This window comes from Lissotriton vulgaris, chromosome 3_1, assembly GCF_964263255.1.
Source record: "Lissotriton vulgaris chromosome 3_1, aLisVul1.2, whole genome shotgun sequence".
Classification (NCBI taxonomy): domain Eukaryota; kingdom Metazoa; phylum Chordata; class Amphibia; order Caudata; family Salamandridae; genus Lissotriton; species Lissotriton vulgaris.
This window is the reverse complement of record NC_141689.1, coordinates 1,149,938,309-1,149,954,831: the sequence shown is the minus strand read 5'-3', so window position 1 is coordinate 1,149,954,831 and position 16,523 is coordinate 1,149,938,309. Positions and strand designations below refer to the sequence as shown.

The window sequence follows — 16,523 nt, the reverse complement described above, 5'->3', positions numbered from 1 at the left end:
CCACTTCACATCTCACATTAATAAAACAAGTGTGGAATTTCTAGATGTGAAGGTGTATATTAAAAATGAAAATATTGAAACAACCTTGTACAGAAAGCCCACTGCCGGAAATGCCACACTTCATGCCACTAGTTTGCATCTGAAGCTCTTAATAGCTAGCATTCCCTATGGAGAGATTTTAAGATTAAAAAACGCATCTGTAGTTCTAACATGGATTTTGATCAATGCCTTAATGATATGACTGCAAGATTAAAAGCACACGGGTTCACTGATAAAATACTACAACAGGCTGTTGAAAAGGCCAAATTAGGATCTAGAGAGAGCCTTTTCAAATCTAAGGAATCCAGTGATTCAGGCACAGAAATAGATTTGGCCACAGGGGAAGTAATTGCAGTTAACTGCAGTCCTAGACTGATAACAACATATAGTAGTGAAGAAAGAAATATCAGGGCAATTGTAAAGAAGTATTGGCCCATACTGTTAACTGATGAAATACTTAATCCTAGGCTACCCAGTACCCCCACCATTACATTCAGGAGAGCGAAAAATATGTGTGCAGTACTAGATAATGGTAGCCCAGAGATCATACAAAACACTATCTGGCTTAAACCTGCACAGGGATCCCGTAAATGTGCCAGTTGTAGAGCCTGCCAATTTGGGGCTAACACTACCCATTATCAAACTCCATTTAGTACGGAAGATGTGGCCATTTCTGGTAGCTACAATTGCAAAACGGAATTTGCTGTATATGTCTTGACATGCACCTGTGGCTTAAACTGCATTGGTAGCACAAAGCTACAGGTGCATATCAGGATTTTGCAGCATCTGCGTGCTATTTTACACAGTGATCCCGCTTACCCAGTGGCACGTCACTTCAAGAGAAGTCAAAAAATGACGTTGCCTGTTTAAAATATTTTGTAGGGGGGGCAATTCCCAAACCACGTAGGGGTGGAAACCGTGAGAGCCAGTGGCGACAACTCAAAACCAAGATGATCTTGGAGTTCGACAGCAAATGGCCGAATGGGTTGAACAATACTGAAGAGATGCATAATTTCTTGTAAATCTTCAGGTTCCCCATTTTTTGGTCAATCCACTCCCTGATATAAGTAATGCTATTGTGGCACCCTTCGTCTATGATGCTGTATATGATATTGGGTTGAATTGTATTTGTGATATTTTCTTAATATATAGGTTCCCTAATATTAAGTACACAAGAAGATTATTTTCCTATTCAATATGACTAATATAACTCTTAAGGTATGCCTGATGTAAATAATATATTTATTATCTCTTTTTGCACTTATTTCACCGATATGATGAATTATTTTATGTTTTTTATATACTTTTAACAATGTTATCGAAACATTGGTTTATAATTGTTAATAATATTTATGAATATTATCAATCGTACGGTTTGCACTTTTTAAGCTTATTTGCACAATATTGCACAGTTTTGCACAGTGAGTTAGCTGCTGTTTTGTTATTTTCACTATTATAACTATTAACAAGTCATAGGACTCTGAATGAAATATGCAGTCATTATAACCTTAAGAAGGGAAGACCTCATATGTGATAACATCTTTATGTATTTATACAGGAATACAACCCAGACTGACCCCAAAAACATGAAATTCAAGGGTTAACATTTGTGCAACATATGGTTAAATATATTTATACTGATATATATATATCTCTTATATATATATATATATATATATATATATATATATATATATATATTCATCCTTAAGGCGCTTGCCCTCGTCCCCAGGTTTATTGATACCATCTAGCTCTTACATTACTGTTGACTTTTTGGGTGTGCCTGCCTTGGGTTAGTCACCGGCTGGTGACTACCCTCTTTGTATATTTTTTGTAAATAGAAATATAATGTATTTGGGAACTGAATACTTTATCATATGATTGCTATATCAGCTTATACTAGCTGTCTCCAAGATTATCTTCTTATTGTTTATAGTTTCCCGCTATGTGCTTTCTTTGGGTTAAGATTTTATCATTTCTTTGGTTTACCACATCACAATACTGTTTTTTCATTATGTTTTTTTAACACATTTGTTCTCACCACTTTTTTATGTTAGCTCATTTTGATTAGAGAGACAGTCTATTCTAGTTTATACTTTACAATGTGATCATTGCTTGAATATTAATTAGACACTGTGTTGCAATAATAGTTCTGCTGTTTTTCAATGAATTTTGGTAAATACCCTTTGATTTTCTCCATTGAAACAGGCATTATGCCGGCATTGTGTTGATAGGAAATTTGGAGTTTGGTTTACCCTATAAATGAAATATCCAATACATCTAACTATTCCATTGTTTAATGAATTACATATCCAGTGTTTATATTTATTATTTTTGACAAATGTATTTATTTATTCATTTTTGTGAATAGCAGTCTGTCTTTCTGTATTTTCTTGCACTTGCAGTATATTTAGTCTTTTTACCATTTTTATTTTAAATGTAAATTTTTTGTATTGTCCTACCTTTATTTTCACTACATATATATGTCTGTAATGGCTCTGAGCGCTCTATGTGAACAAGCTCCCTAGTGGAGTGAAAAGCGTCATCCTTTATCAAATAAATCGCCACTCTGCAACTCAATCGAGGCTTGATTGTTTTCTTGGCTTGATTTTCGCTGCAGTTCATGGAGGCCATTGGAGGTCTAAACCTGCTGTGTTCCGCCGATTACTGACGGAACAGGGACTGTGTTTTTCATATATATATATATATATATATATATATATACATTCACTGGATGGTGTCATCAGTGATGTCATGAGTGATGTCACTGACCATGTCATGAGTGATGTAATATGTGACGTCATCAGCAGTGCATTACAGGCGCGCAAGTTATAGTGAGTCCAACTAACTATAACGTGGGAATTTCAATGGTTTTATGTCAGTAACATTTCCAGCTAACTATAACTGGTGTGAAACCTATGGTTTTTACAGTGAATATATATATAAATATATTGATTCTCTTTGCACTATGTTCTATATTTCTGATTTTAAACAGAACTATGTTCTTTGTTTTTCTTTTAGAAATCATGTATTTATACAGTGATTTAAACATGATATAATGTACCGCAATGAGTAAGCCGTACATATTGGAGTCCAAAGTACTGCCTCACTTTCTATGGTCACATGAGTAAACATGTGTTGTTGGTGGGAGTGCACTTTCAAGCATTTAAAAAACAAACTATGTTCACTGTGACCAGTGTGTGAACAAGGGCTCCAGAGATCGAAACACGTCACTGCTGGAACTTGTCTAAATAAAAGAACATCTTGCCTGATTGACGTGGTCCGTCTCCTTTTTCGCCGGTTTGTGACAAGCTGGAGGTTGTTGTGTGGAGTGTTATTCCTTTGGATATATATATATATAAAAACATCGGACTGGGGAGTGACACAGAGCGAGGCTTACCTTTTGAAAAAGTTCCAGGCGGAATGAAACATGTCAAGGACTGAGCCGCAAGCCGCTTGTTTCATCTTAATAAAGGCAATTTTAATGAAGCTTCCTGGTGTGGCCAAAGGTTTTTTTCCCCGCGGAAACTAACACTGTGAAGAATAAATATCGGCTTGGTTCAGCCGAAGGCTCAACACCACCACAAGAGCGCCGGCAATGTCCCGCATTGAACCAGCACGTGTGAAGTCGGCAAAACCGAAGAAGGGAGATTGGTGCCGCCGAGGACCTCACCTCGGTATTGGTCTGGCGTCAGTTTCCAAGGCAAACTGACCCGGGGAAGCTCCGTGTCTAATTGATGCAACTCAAGTACTGCACAACAACTGCGCAGCGCTCTACCCACTGGAGGGTTAAAAATAATTGAAACGGACTCCTTGACTCACGAGCACGACGGGGGTATGGAAAATATACCTAATTGGAATAACAACACCGAGGGAGACCCCCAAAAACAATAGAAATAACTGAAAACTCGGACTGTGAATCAAGGGGTCACGGAGTAAGACACGACCACAAGTCCCAAAATGCATCTCAAACAGGAAGTGATTCCACAAATAAATGCCATTGGAGGCAAATGAACTGCATAAAAAACATCGGACTGGGGAGTGACACAGAGCGAGGCTTACCTTTTGAAAAAGTTCCAGGCGGAATGAAACATGTCACGGACTGAGCCGCAAGCCGCTTGTTTCATCTTAATAAAGGCAATTTTAACGAAGCTTCCTGGTGTGGCCAAAGGTTTTTTTCCCCGCGGAAACTAACACTGTGAAGAATAAATATCGGCTTGGTTCAGCCGAAGGCTCAACACCACCACAAGAGCGCCGGCAATCTCCCGCATTGAACCAGCACGTGTGAAGTCGGCAAAACCGAAGAAGGGAGATTGGTGCCGCCGAGGACCTCACCTCGGTATTGGTCTGGCGTCAGTTTCCAAGGCAAACTGACCCGGGGAAGCTCCGTGTCTAATTGATGCAACTCAAGTACTGCACAACAACTGCGCAGCGCTCTACCCACTGGAGGGTTACAAATAATTGAAACGGACTCCTTGACTCACGAGCACGACGGGGGTATGGAAAATGTACCTAATTGGAATAACAACACCGAGGGAGACCCCCAAAAACAATAGAAATAACTGAAAACTCGGACTGTGAATCAAGGGGTCACGGAGTAAGACACGACCACAAGTCCCAAAATGCATCTCAAACAGGAAGTGATTCCACAAATAAATGCCATTGGAGGCAAATGAACTGCATAAAAAACATCGGACTGGGGAGTGACACAGAGCGAGGCTTACCTTTTGAAAAAGTTCCAGGCGGAATGAAACATGTCAAGGACTGAGCCGCAAGCCGCTTGTTTCATCTTAATAAAGGCAATTTTAACGAAGCTTCCTGGTGTGGCCAAAGGTTTTTTTCCCCGCGGAAACTAACACTGTGAAGAATAAATATCGGCTTGGTTCAGCCGAAGGCTCAACACCACCACAAGAGCGCCGGCAATCTCCCGCATTGAACCAGCACGTGTGAAGTCGGCAAAACCGAAGAAGGGAGATTGGTGCCGCCGAGGACCTCACCTCGGTATTGGTCTGGCGTCAGTTTCCAAGGCAAACTGACCCGGGGAAGCTCCGTGTCTAATTGATGCAACTCAAGTACTGCACAACAACTGCGCAGCGCTCTACCCACTGGAGGGTTACAAATAATTGAAACGGACTCCTTGACTCACGAGCACGACGGGGGTATGGAAAATATACCTAATTGGAATAACAACACCGAGGGAGACCCCCAAAAACAATAGAAATAACTGAAAACTCGGACTGTGAATGAAGGGGTCACGGAGTAAGACACGACCACAAGTCCCAAAATGCATCTCAAACAGGAAGTGATTCCACAAATAAATGCCATTGGAGGCAAATGAACTGCATAAAAAACATCGGACTGGGGAGTGACACAGAGCGAGGCTTACCTTTTGAAAAAGTTCCAGGCGGAATGAAACATGTCAAGGACTGAGCCGCAAGCCGCTTGTTTCATCTTAATAAAGGCAATTTTAACGAAGCTTCCTGGTGTGGCCAAAGGTTTTTTTTCCCCGCGGAAACTAACACTGTGAAGAATATATATATATATATATATATATATATATATATATTACCTACTGGCGGTCGCCAGTAGGTATATATAGTTAGGATTTTTTCCCTATGGGATTTTTGAAAATTCTATGTCTAATAACTTTGGTTTTTGTGCACGGAATTGGCTGAAATTTTCAGGAAAATGGCACATTTTGTTTCTGAGCAGCCCCTGAAAATTTGGGGGGTGTTCATCAAGGGGGGGCCGAGAAAAAAGGGGGGACCCAAAACGCGTTTTTCCCATGTTAATTTCCATAGGGCGGTTGGCCTCACTTTTAGCTCGAACGGCTGAATGGATTTGCATGAAACTTGGCAAAATTGTAGGGACTGTTAGCCCGATGTGCCTTTGCTAGGTCTCAATATATGTGCTCCAGTGGATTTTGAGAAATTAACGTTCAAAAAAATATATATATCTGTGACAGCGCTCCGGGTAGCGCTCCGGTTCGCGTACTTTTCGCGTAACGGAACTTCGCAAAGCGAAGCTGATTGGCTCTCCGGTGTCTGTCAACATTCTAAACAGTCCGGAGCGGCTGCCATCTTGTCTCTCGGTAGGATCGAGAGACAAGAGGAGAAAAAAACGAAGGGGGAAATGACCATAAGGGGGCATAGTAGATCCTCCCTGACCCCCTAGGTTTGAAGAGGAGGTTTTAAAAGGGCCCCGCAGGGCAAAAAAAAAAAAATATTTTTTATTTTTTTGCGTGGGAAGCTCCCGGTTCGCGCACCGGAAAGCGGTCCGGGGAGCGTACTATGAGGAAAAAAGAATGATTGACTTTTAAGTTATGTATGTTTATTGATTGTTCGTTTTGTTGTTTTATTTATATTTTATTTATTTATTTTGGTTCTACGTCATGAATTAGATATAACAATGAATAATGTCTCAAACTATTTTTAATTATTAAATAAAAATTTATTGGTCAGAATTTTCATAGTTCAATAAAACTTCCAGCATTACTTCATCTGGAATCTCCTCAAACATGCATGTTTCTATGTCTTGTAAGCATTCAATAAATTGTTCATCAAAAGACTGATCCATAAAATCTTCATGTACATGTATTTATAAAAATTATTCATTTAAAATCCCTTCAGATGTAATGTCGAAGGAAACATTGATATTTTCGTGCTCCCCTTCCATATTTTTGCTGTAAATTGCATAAAAAAATAAATATATTAGAAGAGTTAGGGCACTGTTGGGTTTAAGTTCAGACAGGTAGTTCTGTTTTTTTAACAGTGAAGTTAAAGTAAGTAAATTCATAATTATAGCAGAGAAGTGTAAGTCAATCAATAAATATAACAGAGGAGCCTATCTGTAGCTATAACTATAGCAGGGAGACAGTAAATAATTATCAAAAAACGTTTTTACAAATTAATTTAAAGTGCCCCTTACAAATTATCAATTTACTTTACAGGGAGGTGAAAATGTTCTTGAAATGTAGTTCAGGAAGTAGTAGTGAAAATGGCTGTGTTTCCCTCTCTTTCTTTATATATATTCAGGTACATAACCAATCAAATGTCAGGTAAAAAAAATTGAAAATGAAAGTAACATTTTCATTGGTTGTCAATTCCAACACTTCAGATGTGTTTTGTGAAGTAATTTACCTCAGGGTATTTAGAGAGGTCTACAGGCTAAATGGCTTAATGTAATTCCAAACAAATTTATGAAAATGGTAGGGATTGGTATGTAGTATGAGCTAATCTATATTTGGTGAAAGTGTTTCCAGTCGTTTTTCTGTAAATTACTTTCCCACCTTTTTTAATGGAGCGCTTCCCGGGGAGCGTCCCGGTTCGCGAACCAGCAGCGTTACGGGAGTCCACCATTTTGTGTTTCAGTCGGATTAGGATACAAGATGGAGGGCAAATAATGTTCAGAATGGGTTGAAGGGGGCACGGTAGACGTATCTTGACCCCCTAGGTTTTCTGAGGGTGGCTGAGGAGGCCCATATGTGCGGGCAATTTTTTTTTTTTTTACGAATTTCGTGCGGTTAGCTTCTGGTTCGCGTACCGGGTAGCGCTCCGGGGAGCGTATTTTGTTGAAAATTAGTGAAAAAAGTTAGAGTAAAATAACAATTGTGAGTGATCAGATGTAGGGTAGCTCTGAGAAGAGCTTTTGGGTTTATGGTACATTTAGGTACTTATAAGTAGGTACCAATGCACAGTCATGACTGCGAGAATTGTAGGCTATCAAGTACTACTAGTGTAGATTCTGAAATATTTATATATTTAACTTTGCCAGACAGTAAATCAGTGTCCTTTCATAAGCTAGTAAAAGCAGCTGATCACAACATGGAGTGTAGCCAATGTAAATCTGAAATGATGTCAACATTATTTTTCCGAAGATACGGCCTGTATGTCATTTTAATGTTCCAACGATGTAGGACTGATGGAACAAAATTGACAACTTTAATAAAAAATGTTGTTGCTTCGCAGTTGTCAATATCAGGAAGGACTTTTGTAACTGCAGCAATTATATTTCATAACGGTCCTACTACAACATCAGGACATTACACAACTTATTTAAAGTCCAGAAACGGCTGGTCATTCTGCAACGATTCTGCTTTAACTTTCAAAAAGAAATTGCCTTTTGACCTTAAAAATTCTTACCTGGTGTTTTTAAAACCAAAATTTTAGGGACAGAATCTCGGGATTTGTTCTGAGCAATTTCTAGAGGTTCATGGAGTAGAGGGAATGTAAGTCTGCAATTCTGTCTAGATTATTTATCCAAACTTTGGATCATAATGTCATTTTAAAAATTCAAAAATATAAACCTGATGCAAGTAACTCTGCTTCATAGTAAGCAGTATCAGTGTCATAGGAAATGTAGAACATGAGTGAGCAACAAGGGTAAGATATTAATAGTCCAGGATTGTGAAAGTAATCTTAAACGTTTTCTTTCTGAAAGTTGCGAAAATAGAAAATGACGGGATTTGCTTACAAGAATTCCAAGAGTTTTAAATCGCTCTAACATGATTTGGCCTTGTGGAAACATGTGGTAGAATGTGAGAAGTCTTTTATCGTATGTAACATATTTTTCAAAACGATAGAGGTTTTCTTTCAGAAAGTGGCGGGCTGAAAATATTAACAGCACAACAGAGTGTATGCTGTTCATAGGACATCCTTCGAAATCATGGAAAGTAAGTTAATTTTAAGGAGTTTTGAATTCTGATTTCTTATGTTGTATGGGTTTTTAAAACACAATCATTTTGATTGTGTTTTTTTTTCCCCGCTGTTACATGATGAATACCTTCAAGTCACTGATTTTAGTGAAATTTGATACATTCTGAGAACAGCAAAAATAAACCATTTAACATGTGTAATAAATTCTCTACTTTTTGTACTTATGATATACATTTAGAAATGTGAGGTAGACATGGAGAAACTGAGGCTTCTGTAAGTGTCAAAGTTAATGCATACAGTCCTGCACTTCTGGGTACTGTTTTATTTTGAAACCTGAGTAGGCCTCACCTCAAACAAACCTCGGGAAAGGACACATCTTATTTGCATCCTGAAACAATCATTTAAAATGTTAGGGACAATTTTATGATGGCTTTACATCTCTTTTGCGCTGCCATTGCATCACTGTTGTGAGACATCAGCAGTGCAAAAGATGCACCATGTTCCAAAATAGGCCTCACTTCATCAGCATCAAGATACTGTTAGTTTAAAATATATATCTTTAGGACTGTGTAGGGGGCCTAGAGAAGCAGAGGCTTCTGTAAATGTCAAAGTTGTTAAACAACTGTTTGTCCTTCAACCTTTTCCCTTGTCTTTTCTAATTTTTAAATTCATGTTTTAATATTTTTCAAATGTTTGTTCTCTCTTTCACAGATTGAAAGTATGAAAAAAAAGTGAATAACTTAACAACAATTATAAGGTAAATGTTTTGTACTCTTTTTGTTACATTTCTATCACATTCACCTACTATAGGGCTTTAGACTATAGAGTTTTAAACAAAGTTTAACTAAATGTGGAAATTTGGAGCTGTGCCCGTGGCTTTTAGGTCAATGCGCAAGTGCATTGACCTAAAATGCGTGTGCACATTACCAAATCGCCGTCTGTTCCCTCAGCCGCACTCCTCCCACACCTTTGAAGTGAAGATTAGCTTCACTTCAAAGGCCCCAGCTGCTTTACACCCTCATTCTGCTCTCCCCGCTCCGTCCCCTCCCCTGTCCGCCGTGTGCATTTCTCGTCCCCCCCCTCCCCACACTAACGCCACTCACACACGCAACGCCACTCACACACGCAACGCCACTCACACACGCAACGCCACTTACACACGCAATGCCACTCACACATGCAACGCCACTCACACACGCAACTCATCCACGCAACGCCACTAATCCACGCAACGCCACTCATCCACGCAACGCCAATCATCCACGCAATGCCAATCATCCACGCAATGCCACTCATCCACGCAAAACCACTCATCCATTTGCAAAACCAAAAGGACAAACTCTTCTATTGTGTGACCTATTGCATTTTCAATGCTTGATTCTTTGACTTCCTTATCTGTTTTGTTTTCCACAATTATATCCTCTTCCATCTTTTCTTCAGGTAAATAAATCTATTAAACAGCATCTCTGGTTTAGTCCCTATAGCTGTCTTTCTTTTAACATTACTCTCTGTTTACTTCCCTTGTACTTACTCCTTTATTTTTGTAAAAAAAAAATTTGGGGTTAGCTCCCGGTTCGCATACCGGCGAGCGAACCGGAGAGCGAACTAAAAAAAAACAGCTTGCCAGAGTGTTACACTTTCTAGCATTTTTTGTATAAAGGGGAGGTAGTTCTGAAAAGAACTTTTTTTTAATGTTTTTGTTGTTTTATATATTTTTTTTCTTTTTTGAACATTATTTGTTTTTTTTGTATTTTTTGAACAATTTTATGTTTTTTTTGAAAGGGAAAGAACAAAAAACAGGTATTGAAAAGGTCTCAACAAGAGCAAAAAAAAAAAAATTACTTCTTGTGGCGTTTAGGGCATTGGTGTTTTTCAAATGCTAAATTAACTAATTTAACACTCATATTCGCACATGAAAATAATGCGCCACAATATAAACATACAATTTTCATATGTACAAAATTTTTTGGGATATTTGGCACTGTATCTCTTTCTTCTGCAACCGACAAAGATATTTCGGACGATGTCCTGGCCATAGAAGTCGGAGGGTTATCTTGCAGGTTACGCATCTCTGCCCGGCTATAATTCAGAGGATGCCACCTCTGCATGTGACGATGCATAGTGTGGTTCCCATAACTATACTTCTTTTCAGTGCCTCTAGACAACTCATCCTTGCAAATTAGGCACGTCACATAACGTGCATTAACTTTTTTCTTTCCTGCTGGAATAGAAAAAAACTGCCAAATAAAACTAGTTTTTTTTTTAGATACCCGGGGCAACTCTTTCAAAAATTGTGGTGCCTGTTCTTCCTCTTCTTCTTCTTCTTCATCCTCTTCCTCCTCTGGGTTTGCCAGGAAATGTGGAGGTGGTCCTCTCTTTTGAGGAGGTGGTGGTGGTGGTGGTGGGGATCCAGCAGCTGAAGCAACTAGTGAAGCCATTGTCCAAAATAGGTCTTCCTTTCTCAAAGTTGAAAGTCAGAGTGAGAAAAAAGGTGGGGGCTTTCATCATTTGGGAAAAAAAATAGTTCTAAACCAATGAAAAGTCTTATTTTTAGGTCACATGACCTAGTCTTACATCATTAGGAAACCAAAAGTGAAATGAACCAATGAAAAGTTTTATGAACAAGTCACATGACCTGTTCCGCTTACGTTACGCACTGCGTGCCGCGCTCCGGTTCGCTTCCGGAAAGCTGCGTTTCGCGCCTCGTTCGCGGTCCGGAGCACTTCCGGGTGCGCTAACGCGGCGCGTCACGATGTTGATTTCTAACGCGGCAGTTACGCAAACGGAACGTTTACCGGTTAGCGGACCGGGTCGCGGCATCAAATTGAGCTAACGGAAAGCTTCCCGGTTCGCGAACCGGGAGCGAAAAAAAAAAATATTTAAAAAAAATTAATCATAAACATATAAAATATATTTTTGGGTTTAAAGAAAAATACATTTTACAGCTACAGATATTAGCTTTTAAAAAACCAATGAAATTCACTGAAAAAACCATAGGTTATAGACCATATATAGTTAGGAATTAGCATTTGCAAAACCATATTTTACTCGCACAAAACCATTGAAATTCGCATATATAGTTAGATGCACTAACTATATATCGCGCACCCGCAATCTACTGCTGATCATGTCACGTATTACATCATTCATGACATGGTCAGTGACATCACTGATGACATCACTGATGACATCACTGATGACATCTCAAATGACATCACTGATGACATCACTGATGACATCTCAAATGACATCACTGATCACATCACTGATGACATCATTCATGTGATAATACGATGAACCTCTTCAGACTCTAATAAAACCTTAGATACACTCAGTGTAACCAGACAGTCACAGACTGTCACTCATCCATGGAGTTACTCACACACCTAGTCAGTCATCAATCACACCTCCATTTCCTCATCTAAACAGTTATACACACCTTACTTATTCAAACATATACTAACACATATTTACTCTCTTGTACAATCCCTGATACAAGTTTACAATGATCCATACAGCCACTCACACATTCACTGGCTCTTATGCACAGTTATTTATATATGTCAACTCTCACATGTACTGTGTTTTACATATGTACTTACTTGGACATGTAGCACTGGGATATCCATTCACTCACCAATACACTCATGCACACAGTCAACTGCCCATACAGATGTTTTCACACGCACTTTTAAACCCATACATCTAGTGAATCCACCGCTCACACATCTATGCACAGAGTCACACACCTCACAGCCACCCACACACACACTCACTCTCTCAAACAAATACTTGGGCAATCTTTCATTAACCAATATATATAATCATAAAGCAAATGATCAACATAAGCAGCAGTTTACACAACAACAGACATAATGATGCACAAATTAAGACAGTTTAGTCACTAACCCATGCACTCAGTGAGACATATTTAATCATTCTCTCATACAGTCAGTCATGCACCTACTAAATCCTTCATCCAGAGACTTATACATCCACTCATTCTTCAATATGTAAGACATATTTTGACTTTTCATAAACATGCAGTCACTGGATGTTGTCATCAGTGATGTCATCAGTGATGTCATTTGAGATGTCATCAGTGATGTCATCAGTGATGTCATCAGTGATGTCACTGACCATGTCATGAATGATGTAATATGTGACATGATCAGCAGTAGATTGCAGGTGCGCGATATATAGTTAGTGCATCTAACTATATAAGCGAATTTCAATGGTTTTGCAAATGCTAATTCCTAACTATATATGGTCTATAACCTATGGTTTTTTCAGTGAATATATATATATATATATATATATATATATATATATATATATATATATATATATATATATATATATATATATATATATATATTAGGCATGGGCGGAAAATCCGTTCCGCTCGCGGATTTTGCGGATTTTCGGGAAATCCGCAATCCGCGAGATTCGCGAATCTCCCGCAAAATCCGCAAATCCGCGAGCAGCGGATTTTGCTCGCACTGCTCGCACTGTTCGCGTGAGTTCGCGTGAGTTCGCGCCCCGCGAATAAGTGCAAAATTGCAGAAATACGATCTTAGCAAAACTGAAAGTAACTACTTACCAGGTTCAAAAGTTCAGGCTCATCATTAGTAGCCATTTCCTGTAGTGCTTCCTGAGGGGCCCCTCCAGAGTTCAGTTGCCAGTTGAAACTATTATGTGACCCTGCTCTGAACCTCAGAATAGTTACACATATGCCACAAAGGTCCTGAATTACAGCTAAGGGAGACAAGCAGGAGCCAGGCTGGAAGTTAAAATCCATTAATCAGCCCCTAATTCATTATTGTCAGTTGGGGCAGGGCAGGTGTTGTAACTAATTTTGCAACAATGAAAGCACTTAGCAAGTGCAAAAGATCACTAATCAGGGCGCACTAAGGAAGCAGGTGCCAGCTAAAAAAATATTCTGTGACACATTAATCAGCCCCAAATTAATTCAGGTCACTTGAGGCAGGGAAGGTGTGCTTTGCTTTGCCGAAAATAATGTACACTGGACAACCAGAGGGTGTGGTGATGAAACAGAGGGTGGCATGGGTGGGCCAGAGGGTGGCATGAGTAGTCAGAGAGTGGCAGTGGTGACAGAGAGTGGCAGTGATGAAGAAGAATGTCCCAAACAGGCTGGACACGTAGAAACAACAAGTTTGCAAAACTTGCGACCCGACAGGTAAGTTCGCAAATTGCGAAATTGTGAAAAACCCTCGCGAACTGGCAGAAACACGGGCGAACACAAAAAAAAAAAATCCGCAAATTCGCGGGAATTCGCGGATTTTGCGGATTGCGAATCCGCAAATCCGCAAAATTCGCGAACGCGAGATCCGCAAAATTCGCTCATGCTTAATATATATATATATATATTCACTGAAAAAACCATAGGTTATAGACCATATATAGTTAGGAATTCGCATTTACAAAACCTTATTTTACTCACACAAAACCATTGAAATTCCATATATAGTTAGTTGCACTAACTATATATCGCGCACCCGCAATCCACTGCTGATGATGTCACATATTACATCATTCATGACATGGTCAGTGACATCACTGATGACATCACTGATGACATCTCAAATTACATCACTGATGACATCACTGATGACATCTCATTTGACATTACTGATCACATCACTGATGATATCATTCATGTGATAATACGATGAACCTCTTCAGACTCTAATATAACCTTAGATACAATCAGTGTAAACAGACACTCACAGACTGTCACTCATCCATGGAGTTACTCACACACCTAGTCAGTCATGCAAAGAATCAATCACACCTCCATTTCCTCAACTATACAGTTATACAAACTTTACTTATTCAAACATATACTAACACATATTTACTCTCTTATACAATCCCTGATACAAGTTCACAATGATCCATACAGCCACTCACACATTCACTGGCTCTTATGCACAGTTATTTATATATGTCAACTCTCACATGTACTGTGTTTTACATATGTACTTACTTTGACATGTAGCACTGAGATATCCATTCACTCACCAATACACTCATGCACACAGTCAACCGCCCATACAGCTGTTTCCACATGCACTTTTGAAACCATACATCTAGTGAATCAACTGCTCACACATCTATGCACAGAGTCATACACCTCCCAGCCACCCACACACACACTCAGTCTCCCATACAAATACTTGGGCAACCAATCAATAACCCATATAGTTACTCATATAGCTACTTATCAACACATGCAACAGTTTACAGAACAACAGACATAATGATGCACAAATTAAGACAGTTTAGTCACTAACCCATGCACTCAGTGAGACACATTTAATCACTCACTCATACAGTCAGTCATGCACCTACTAAATCCTTCATCCAGACACTTATACATCCACTCATTCTTCAATATGTAAGACATATTTTAACTTTACAGAAACATTCAGTCACTGGATGTTGTCATCAGTGATGTCATCAGTGATGTCATTTGAGATGTCATCAGTGATGTCATCAGTGATGTCACTGACCATGTCATGAATGATGTAATATGTGACATCATCAGCAGTGGATTGCGGGTGCGCGATATATAGTTAGTGCAACTAACTATATATGGAATTTCAATGGTTTTGTGTGAGTAAAATAAGGTTTTGTAAATGCGAATTCCTAACTATATATGGTCTATAACCTATGGTTTTTTCAGTGAATTTTCAAGGTTTTGTAAATGCTAATTCCTAACTATATATGGTCTATAGCCTATGGTTTTTTCAGTGAATATATATATATACATCCATATATAAACATATATCATCTGTATATCTATATAAATACAAAGATAAATGCATGCATACATATACTTATATGCATTTTAGGGTTGTTAGGGCGTTTTCGTGTGTATTATGTTGCTTTTTTAGAGCTTTTGGGTCAATTAAGTAGGGTTCCCGGAGCCTAGGGCTGAGGGGCCGGTTCAGTTTCGTGCGTATTGGTGTTGGCAAGGTTTTGAGGGATTTTGGCGGTTTTTGGTCGAGATTTGGCCGTTTTATGGCTTTTTTTTGTGTTTGCGGGGGGCGCGTATTCGGGTTGAAATTCGTCCCCGTTCCAGTGGATGGATTGGGCTGATTTTTGGTGAGATGTTAGGAAATCGCTGGAACTAGTGTCCAGCCAAGTTTGAAGCGGATCGGAGCAGTGGAAGTGCTTTAAAGAGCAATTTTTGTGCGGAGTAGCGAATTGCCATGTTATTCAATGGGAGTTTTTGGTGCGCATGGAGAAGGTGAATTTGGGGTGTTCCAGTTGCGCTAGAGGGACGGGGCTTGGGTGAGCTGTAGGGAGAGTGGATCGGCAGGTGTGCCGAATTTTTGGGATTTGTTGGCCGAAGGGAAGGGTGTGCTTGGGCAAAGTCGATTTGGTGAAAACGGTGCGTTATTTACATGAAAGTTGAAAAAACACTAATAAAAGCAAAGCTAAAAAGCCACCTCATTACAAACAGAATGGCTTTAACTTAAACGAGGGCGAGATCTATTGCATTTTCAATGCTTGTTTACTTTGGTTCCATCAAGAAGGCATTCAGATGTGTCACACATTTGCCATAAATTCTGAATGTTAGCACTCTAGTTGCACATTAGATCACTGTAGTAAAGCTACTGCTCACCAGGGACGTCTGCTGCTGGTATTCAAAGTGCATGTTTCAGTCTGCATGTCAGAATTTTTTTAATGAAATAGAAGAGGATTTGAGAAGTCACTCAAAATGATCCCTAATTTTTCTTTCTGAAGCACTAATCATACTTTCTATGGCAAAATTAACCCCCTCATGTTGTTCCTTTTTAA

General features: G+C 39.2%; 1 pseudogene; it reads left to right on the top strand.

Moving 5' to 3' along the window:
• The first annotated feature begins 210 nt into the window (after positions 1-210).
• LOC147727594 (uncharacterized) overlaps positions 211-16,523 on the top strand; it is a 53,388-nt pseudogene continuing 37,075 nt past the window's right edge.